Source organism: Pinus tabuliformis, chromosome 3_1 (genome assembly GCF_031772625.1).
Source record: "Pinus tabuliformis cultivar Carrire ecotype Pingquan chromosome 3_1, CPIR1, whole genome shotgun sequence".
In the NCBI taxonomy this organism is placed as follows: Eukaryota; Viridiplantae; Streptophyta; class Pinopsida; order Pinales; family Pinaceae; genus Pinus; species Pinus tabuliformis.
In genome coordinates, this window is record NC_142301.1 from 876,290,766 (window position 1) to 876,301,543 (window position 10,778).

The following is a 10,778-nucleotide window of genomic DNA, read 5'->3' on the forward strand; positions in this document are numbered from 1 at the left end:
TGATTCTGAGTAGTTTCTGGTGGAGAACTTCTGGGAGAAGCTGTAGTTTGCTGACCTTGTTCCTTTAGGGGCAGGAACAACACTTTTAGGGACTTTGGATCCCTTGGTTTATGGACATTTCATGCTCAGAGCTGTAAGGCACAAAAATGTCTATAACAGTTGCCCCCTAAAGTATGAGGCCGTTTATCGGGTGAAATGCTTTATTAGGAGGATCCGAAGTTCTTTCAATGCTGGGAGGAGACCTGTAATAAGATACAATACAATACATTATTTTCATACTATTTTCATGATCTATCTGAGGCGGGCATCCCCATGCTCAGCTTTATAAATTCATTTTCATGTACATAGGACAGACAATCGTCTGATGGTAGACTGATGATTCTGATAGAGCCATCATCCTTTCTGATAGGATGATTATCTATGCTGCAAGGCTGTACATTTCCATGTCTTTATTTTCCTGAATATATATCCCAGCCTGGATGGATGAAACTATATCCGGGGTCTTCAATCTCGTCCGATCTTCACTCGAAGTACAAGTCGATCCATGTGAGAAATGTTTTGAAGTCGAACATGGAAAGACATCGCTTGATTACCAGTCAATGATGTAAACTGTTAACAAGCGCGAGAGGAATCACCGATAATGATGATGACCCTCAAGGTACTGCAGTACAATTTACGTGGTGTGAATAAAGGACTTGGATTCGAACACCACGCAAAATCTTTTGGTCGAAGGTCATTGATGTATACCTGTCGCCGGAAGTGAGAAACTTGCCATTGAGGCATGCAAGCTTCAAAGTACTGAAGGGGGTTTTCCTAGATCAACTTCTTGGATAGTGAGCTGATGTCGACAAGAAGCGATCCGTCAAAGGAGGGCCTTAACGAATCCCACATCAATGACACGGAACGGAGCAAATGATTTTAATGGAGGTGAAAACGATCTGATGATACATGGTTCGGGATGGCGGTCATGAAAGAATGAAGTATAATGTATGGTAGTGGATGGGACACAGGTGACTTCTCTGGATGACTTCTCTTGAACATGTCGGCGACACTTATGTGATGGATTGGTAGCATTTACCCCAAATGTGGATGGTATGGCGAGACTATGGTGATGTGACCGGCGAATGAAACAACCCAACCCGATTCTGGTACGGAGTGAAAGTGTCATGTTCAAGAGCGACTTGCTACCAACAAAGGTTCTTTGAGTTTTTCCCAATTTTTCCCCAGTCATTGCTGACCAATACCTCTTTATTTTTGTCAAGCTTGAGTAGGATAACATATGCTTGTTCTATAATTTTCCCTTCGGGCAAACCCATCGCTATGTTTTAACGAGCCTAGCGATAGTGAAACTCCTTCTCGTCTAAAGACAAGTTTGTCGCTATTTAATGTTTTTAACGAGTCTAACGACAAAGATAACTCGGTCCTTTTCATTTTTAGAGAGTCTGAAAAGGTACGTAAAGTTAACTCCGGAATTCCTTTTTCTTCATCTAATCCCTTAAGTCCGAAAAAGTATAAAATAATACAGAAGGGATGAATTTTTGATAGTTTTAACGAGTCGAACAAAACAAGCGCTCGATCTTTTTGTGCAATAATCCCTCAGGTCCAAAAAGATTAAAATCTAGAGGAGGGATAGCACTTCCGGTCGCTTTAACGAGCTGGAAGGCCAAAACTCGGCAATCTTTTCATATTTTACGAGTCAGATGAAAAGAGCTTAAAGAAGACTTGTCTTTTGAGGAACGAGTGATGAAATGGGTAGCAGCTGATTCCAGGTAAGGTTTGGAATTTTCTAATCACGACAGTGTCACAAGGATGGCTAGTGAAATCACTCTTCGCAGCTGTTCCTCAAAATGGGTAAACAATCAAATGGAGGTGAATGATCGGCCAATGGAAAAGTGGAGGTGACGGTGCAAACACGACCAAGGCTTTAATGGCTGATAATGTTACATTCACGGTGGTTATTTACCGGAGGGTAGTTCATTTTTTAACGAGCTTAAACGCGGATTGAAACACTTGCTCGGTCTTGTGTTTATTTTTTAATGAGCATGAACTATGTGTTAAAACTGCTCGATTAATCCAGTCATATGATAAGAATGTCTCATATAAAACGACAACATTTAGATTTTTGCCCCGCATCCTTTCTTTATGCAAGTTGGGTGACGACTAATCCTACGAGTTTAAAGGGTTAGCCTATGAGTTTAAAGGGAGGACCTAAAAATTTTAAAAAATAAATAGCCGCCCCTTGCTTGCACTCCAAAAGGTTTGCATGCCCCCAGGTATAAAATATGGTTTCAAGGTTACCCCTCAATTTGCAGGAAAAACATTTGTTTAACCGGGAGAGGCCTACCTCTTACAGGTTACCAAAGATTTCTCTATTCGCGGTGCAAATAAAACACTTCCTCGGCGATGTCTACCGAGATAGACAAAGGTGAGTGACAACGAGCGCCAAACACATAACTTTGACAAGAGAATCTTTTTCTAGAATAACCCCTCTTCCACTGATGGACGAAGTACAGACTAGTCATATTCTCCCGCGGAAACCTACCCTATACTCGAAGATTTCCTGCCGAAGCAGACCAGGACGCATGCCCCCTGGGTTCCAGTCATATCCTTCCGAATCACTCGCGCTCATCGGGAGGACGGACCGTGGGTTGAGACGTTTCTTGCATGAAGAGACCATTTAAGGATGGTATGTGACTATTTGCTATGCGTGATCCGGGAAATGAAAGCTGGTCCACGAGCTTGACCACTCTTCCTTCGTGCGGAAAACACATTACTCTAAAGAGTGAGGAGACGATGGCTCCCATGCAATAAATATAGTCTCGTCCAAGGAGTAGATTGTAATCTAAGGGTCCTTGAACTACCATTACGTTCATTTGAATTGTCTTCCTTCTCAATGTTATGGGCACATTGGGAAGGATCCCTAAAGGTCGACTGGTTCCTTTATCAAAGCCTGTTAGATTTCTCATTTCAGTCGAAAGCGGTGGCAAACCAAGCGCTTTCCAAGCAATAGAGGAAAGGATACTCACAGAAGCCCCTTCATCTATGATGGTACCAACCATGACCATTCTATATATTTGAATGATAATTCGGAATGGTACACTTGCTGGTAAGCGGGGTCTGCCTAGTTGATTCCAGTCGAAGGAGACAACTAGGTTGCTTGGAGGTGGGACCGAGTAGACGGCCGGGTATGGCTCTGACGAACTTCCTTCCTGCGGTAAAGGAATGGGTAGACTGCCCCCTTGTTCGTCGGAGTCTGTGTTGATGAAGAGAATTTGGACGGTGTCATCTTTGTTCTCTTCCGTGACGGTATCATCTGAAGATGAAACCTCTGAAGGCAAGACCGGGTCAACTGCCGCCTCGACCTTTTGACTTTCGTCTGGTATGGATTCAGATGGTTTATCTTCAATGATAGGTGCTTCGGCTGACCACCTGAGCGGGCCAGCTGGATTTTCAACTGGTGAAGGACTTGGCAGGAGTTTTTGATATCTAGGAGGAAGTCGTAATGGTGAAACCGGACGATCTTCCAAAACTCTTTTAGCCTCGTCTAAGAAGGGACAACGGTGGACGGCATGGTCGCCTTCGCACAGTTTACAGGGAAATCTAGCTTTCCCTTTTTGTCCTGTGGCTTCACTTTCACTAGTTGACGGTGTACTATCAACATGGCTATCAGAGGTTGACGACACCGGATTGTGCAAACGGGGAGACCAGTCCCTTAGTATCCGAGGGATGCAAGGACAATCTCTGTGAAAGTGGTCTCCCTTGCATATGACACATGGCGATTTAGGCCTGGTTGGCGCGGTGTGTGGATTTTCGTTAGACGAGACTCGTTTGCCCCCATTCGCCTTTGGCTCCTTCTTCTTCTTCTCTTTCTTCTTCTTTTCCTTCTTCTCCTTAGGAACTTGGCTTTTGGCTTTGCCAGCCCCATCAAGCGAAGAGGAAGGAGGAGAGGAAGAATTAGAGGAAGTAGAAGGTTGGTGGGAAACTCTGGACTGGTCTAATTGCTGATTCGATTGTTCAGGAATAGTGGTGTTCTGAACGACATTGGTTGAGAAGAGCCAGATCGGCAAGCCAATTGTCAGTCCTGGAAGCAACAATGTGGCCATGTGGGGTGCACCAACATCTCCCCAAGAGGAGAAGGGACTAGGATTTCCACCAAGGGGAATTCCTTGGTTGGTAGACTCCATTTTATCAACCTAAAGATCAACGTAGGAAAAGGGTGATGAATATTCCGTTTAAAATAAATTTTTAGACGCTTTAGACACAACTTGTTTTTTCAGCTTTAAAGAGTCGAGAAAAAACAAAAGCTGACTCTAGTCTCCTTCGATTTTTAATGAGCCTGAAGTGACAAGTGCTCAGATGGACCTTTTCCGTTAAGGAGTCTGAAAAGGAACAAAAGGGACTGCTCTGGAGATCTAGGTAGAGGGTGTGCCAAACCAATCACAAAACTGTAGAATACGTTTTACGGTACGACAGTCAATCTTCCCGAATGTTGTGTTCGGTGCATTGCGATCAGTAGGGCGGCCGACACGGCTTCCTATGGATAAAAGGTTTTAAGCCTATAGGGGTCTCCCAATATATACTCGACAGTACATGGGAGCACAGTCCATACTGACACTTATCGTCTCACAGTGGAGGAATCACCCAACCATCAGTGAGGCCAACAGTTACCAGGTTTTACGACGCCGGAACACGTCTCTAGCCTAGACCTCTATGTTGTGCGTTAAGTTCCAAAGCGTTGTTAGATTCATTCAATTTATTTTATGTTGATCTTTCTTAGAAGTTTGCCTTTTGAGGTTCACCACGAGATGTAGATGTAATTCCTAAATGCAATCTAAAGATGATAAGCAAATCTTTATCTCTTTTCAACAATGAAAATCCTAGCTACAAGGGGAAAAGAAAGACACAATCTTTTGTCAAAGAGCAAAGAGCACAGTGTAAATGCACTTTTTCCTAAATCAAACCATACAAACTATCAATATGCAAATGCACAAGTGCATGTATTTGTTTTTCACTTTCTTAATATTGATGCCTAAAAAGAAAGTTGATGTACAATTTTGAATTTGCTTTCAAATGACAAACACAAACAAGCTTCTTTTTCGAAATCAAAAGGTAGAGAATATTATGACACTTTACGATTTTCGAAATAAACTCTCGTTTTGACACTAGAAAGTCACAAATTCAAACCAAAGGCAAAAGTAAAAGCATAATCGACTGTCAATAGCAAATAAACTTTCTCTTAAGACCGAAATCGACAGTTACGATAGATCTAAATCAAAGGACGACAGTATGACTATTTCACTTTTGCAATGGAAAACTGTAAATGATGCCAGTTGTCTACTTTGCATTTGAAAATGGAAAATGCAGTTCGATTGCTACTTATAAATCTATGAAACAAATAACAAGCAAAACACAAATAAACTAATTAGACAATCGTCCCCAGTCGAGTCGCCATTTTGTTGTTGGGAAAAGTGCCTATTCAAGACGACCCTATCCACCTAAGGTGTGACAGTGCCTTAGCAACAAACAGAGAAAACTACTTTTGTATTCTTCTTTATGAATTGTAAATGAAGAGGAATAAGATGAACCAACCTGTGTCTTGCGCTAGTCCTTTGATCCAATTCTCTCTTCTCTTTGACAGCTTCCAGCTACCTGCTCCCTCGCTTGCCCAGCTTCACCAAGTTCCTGCAAGATCACAGAAGAGGAAAACTACACAAAGACATGGATTTATATTCATAAATAGCTTAGGATCAGATTTAAGCTAAACATACTAATGCAATCATACATCAAAGATACACAAGCATGTAGGAGAAACTCAAATAGTTTTATTGATATAACAAGAAGATCCAAGAGGAGATACAACCAAGTGAGTCCCGATCCAGCATCAACCTCCCAGCAAAGGAATCCCTTCTTCACCTCCAACAAAGCATAAATCACCCAATACTCTAATCTCAATCCACAAACCAACAGCAATTCTCTGCAAAGTACAAAATTCCAGCCTCTGGATCTCTGGGATGAGGGATCCATATATAGATGTATGCAAAGAGGATGAGTCAGCTTGTCATCTGACTAGTGTCCTTTCTCTCTGTCAGTTCTTGCTTCCACTTGGAGGCTGAGAGCCTCTTACTCATCCCTGGTCGAACTCAGTGAGGCAAGTGTCATGGAGGAAGATTCTGGAAGCTTCCATTGTCTTTACACCTCGTGGAATGGCACTGCCATTTGTCATTTCCCGCTCAGTGCACCCTGGTAGTGCATTTAGGTGTGTTGCAACGCACCTAGCTAGTGTACTGGGGTGCTATGCAACGCAGGTGGCTAGTGGAGCCACTGAAATGATCCTGATTTGACTGATTCTGAGTAGTTTCTGGTGGAGAACTTCTAGGAGAAGCTGTAGTTTGCTGACCTTGTTCCTTTAGGGGCAGGAACAACACTTTTAGGGACTTTCGATCCCTTGGTTTATGGAAATTTTATGCTTAGAGCTGTAAGGCACAAAAATGTCTATAACACTATTTCATCGATTCAAGTTGCGGGATGTCCGACTCTTCCTAGTATACCTTCTTTAGGTACTTACTCAATGTCAACTGTGGGAACTTCGCATGGTCCTTGAGGTCCCAATATTACATTTTTAGGTATGGTATATGGACCAATGGTTGGCCTTTAAACAACACGTTCTCTAGCATCAAAGGTGTGGAGATAATGAACTTCGTTGAATCCGAGTCTTTGGGAACTTTAACCCTAGATTTTCTAGGTGTTATATACAGTTGTAGCTGAGTTATCATCTCAACCTCCTCTGTGTCAATTTCCTCTATTCCTCTGCGCAGTTCTTCCTCATCTAGGTCCAGGGGCTCTATTTGTTGTTTGGACCTATCCATCTTGCCCTTCTAGTGGATTTTACTCAGGTTTTTCCATGGCGATTTCTACACCAGTGCTTGCTGAGGCTTCTTTTACTTCTTATCTCCCATCGTGGAAGCATATGGCTTAGGCCTTGGTGACCTGTTGGGACGGGGTCACCTAGGGTCAATTTTTAATAGATTTTTTTATTTATGTAAAGTATCTGCATTTTGAGGAGCGGAGCGTGAAGGTTGTAGGAGTCAAAGGGGCTTTAGGAAGGTCAAAGCCCCTTAGTTGGTTAAGACGTTAAGTTGTCTTTTGACCTACCCATGGTTTGCAGACCATGGTATTGTAAACTAATATGTTATAAAAGGGAGTCATAACGAGTGATAGGAGGTAATAAATCATTGAAGATCCATGTATGGGAAAGTGATCTAAGTCAGAAGAGTTTGTTTCCTATACTTAGCCGAAGGGGAAGGCGCCTATAGTTGTGTGCACAGAGACCTTAGAAAGTCTGTAGTTTAGTGCACGATCCCCTGTGGTTGTGTGCACAAGGAAGAAAGAGTCTGTAACAGAAGGATTACACATAATAAAGACTATTTTGGAACAATATCTGTGTATCTGTGCCTTTATATTTACTTATGCATTTTCTGTGTATTCACTCTATTTTATGAAATTATCTTAAAAAACACTTAATTGATGCTTGAAAGTAGTAGATTGGTTATTTTACTTGATGTTATGAATGTTTAAAGCAATTGTTGCAGAGTTAGACACTATTATCTATAAGTTATCATAGTTTTTGAATTTCAAGGGTTAAGGTTTGCGAAGGTCAAAATAAAGTTCTAGGAGTCCCAGAAACCCATCACACAGACCTATGGATGCAAAAACCTAGTTCTTTCATCCCCAATACTGGCTCGGGTGAGATTGCAACCTGTGCTACACAGGTTGTTTTCGAAAGGGCTGCTAGTGTAGGGTTTTGTTGGTTGGTGAAGCTAACCTAGAACCCAGATCCAGACCCCCTCAAGCCAAGAAATGGTTCTGTTGCAGAGGCCGGGATCTGTCTGAGGAATATGTGATGTCGAATGAATTGTTCCCAACTAAGAAGGAAATCAAGAAGTGGATAGATTAGAAGCTGCATGAATTTGCAGACCGGGAAAATAGGAATCCACGTGTGTCTAAATAGGAGTGGTTGAATGGATACCTATATACAGACGAACACAAAATATTCTTTTGCTCTTTTCCATGTGAATTACACCAGTTGTTGTCTAAATTAGCAGATAACCAAGGTATGTGGAACTTAGATAACCCTATTGTGTGGACTCCAGAATTGGTAAGGCACTTGGAAGCTTCAGAAAATAAGATCTTAAGGGTTGTCGATTACTGGATCGATAGAATTTTGGGCAGCTTCATTACTAAGTTCGTGATCAATACATTTGTCAATTATAGCAAAGTGGAACATTGGTTTCTCAAACGAAAAATGGGTAAGTATATCAAGTCCTTGAGAACTCGGATTAAAATGCTATTGTGCGAGAAAAGGGTTATGCCATTGAATTAATGTTTAGAAGAGAGTTGATGGGTACTACGCGAAGTTGAGAGACATTCAAAGAGATATAGAGTCAGGTGCTGAGTAGAGTCCTCCGTTGGGAGTGTTTGATAGTGACAAAGAAAATAGTATACCGAAAACACCTCTAGGTGCACTGCAGATGATAAATCAGGGTATCACGGGAATATCACATCGATCTGCTCTGACTCCACCATCACCCCCACCTCACGCACCTACACCTACACCTACACCTCCATTATTCACTATGGCGAATGCTATGAAGATGCCTATATTTAAGGGTCTGGGGACAGAAGACCCTGATCAATTTTGGTTTGTAGCTAATGTTGTGTGGAAGTCACAACAGATTACAGATGATGACCTGAAGAAAGCACAACTAGTTACAACACTGTAAGATAGAGCACTAAGCTGGTATATTAAGTATTGTTTGACTCATCCAAATGCCACACTTGGAAGAAATGAGGAAAGCAATTAATAATTAATTCAAGAAGCCTAAGTCACAAGCATAGTCAGTAACATAGGTAAAAGATATCCAACAAAAGATGGATGATTCCGCGTGGGACTTTGATTAGAGGTTGAAATGTTTGCTGTAGTAGGCTAATATACAGATCACCGATGACCAACACAAGGATTGGTACATTTCTTTGCTATTTCCCCATTTGAGATTGCCACTGTCACAACAGAAGATTGGAATGTAGGTTGAGGCCCTAGAGATTGCTATGAAATTGGAAGCCTCACCTATTCAGGATACAAATATGGGAGTGCAACAGATTCAGTCACAGTTGGCTAGCATGAATATGGAGTTGCAGAGCCTCAAGAAGGGAAAGGAAGTCCAGAATGAGGTCCGTGCAGAAGTACAGTGTTTGAAATTTAAGGGCCATGGTCACGACAAGGACAATTTCCAAGTGTATCAAAATTATCTTATTGGGGGAGGTCTTGTCTCCTTGAAGCTAGAAAACATTGCTGGGACAAGTATAGGCGTGGTACCATGGTGCACTATTTGTTAGATTATAGGGGAACATACTATGAATAATTGTCATTTACTGCAAAAATTTTTACAGACTCCACAATAATTGTTCTGTAATTTCCATAAGTCTGTGGGTCATGATGAGCGCAATTGCGGAAGTTATGAATTGATGATGGACAAAACATCAACGTATATAGTATAAATGGAGGCTCATCCTTAAGATCAAGGTGCAACTGTATTGCATTAAGGGTTTCAGGGACAAGGAAGAGGAGGAGGAGGAGGAGATGGAAGAGGTCTTGGTCAGATCATTTGCTACAATTATGCAGAACCATGTCACTTTGCGCGAGATTGTCAGAATCTAATGCACCACTCATGTCAATATTGTTGCCAATTTGATCATGTCATAGAATATTGCCCAGTGCTCAGTGCGAAGATGCAAGAAAAGAAGACTTAGACTAAATAGCCTACCCAAAATATCCAGATGATGAGATCTAAATCGCGCGAATAGGGTCCTAGTGTTAATATTGTCATGTGAAGTAGCATAGCTATCAGGGAGAATAAAGGGAAGAAACTAGAGGAAAATGTATCAGTTCAAAAGGCTGCTAATAATGAGACTGGATTCGATGTAAAAAAATTAAAGGAAACATTTATGGAAGAAAAAAGGAGCTTCACAGATGTAGAAACTTCTACTTCAAGAACTCAAAGTACGGGAAAGCCTGAAGACATTAGTACTATGCAGGAGGAAGGCTCCTTGCTATTAGCATCATTTTTACAAACCTGCATGAAGCTCCTAAGGGATAAGAAGGCAGTAGAGGAACTGCAAGAATTGATAGACAACTGAACTGGAAATAATAAGCCGTTTCCAGATCAACACGCAATACATAAGGTGGGGAAAGCATGGGAAAAGTAAGAAAAGGACTAGTCACGAAATGAGTTTGACTGCACAGATAGGATAATTCAAAATGGACCTCGTAATTCCTGATTTGGGGTTTGGTGAAAATGTTTTTTCGAAACAAACCTGGGAAAGAATGGAAAGACAAACACTACAATGGTCCCTGATCTAGCTGACAATGGAAAATCAAAAAAATATTATTCCTATGGGGTGCCTACATGGAGTGACTGTGGATATTGAAGGGGCATGCACCATAGCCGACTTCAAAGTGATCAAAATAGTGGATGATAGTAACCCATACCTGATGCTTCTTGGAATTGATTGAGGATTCAATATGAACACAGTCATCAAGTTGAAGAAGAACAATATGACATTTGAAAAGAAATAATTAAGGGTTATTGTGCCATTGGATCCAAACAAGGGTGCACGATATACTGAACAAGTCCGCGATTATGAGGAGGACAACGATATTGAGAAAATCTATAAGCTGACTGCACAGGATGGAGATTGGATCAATAATGGATGGGTGGATT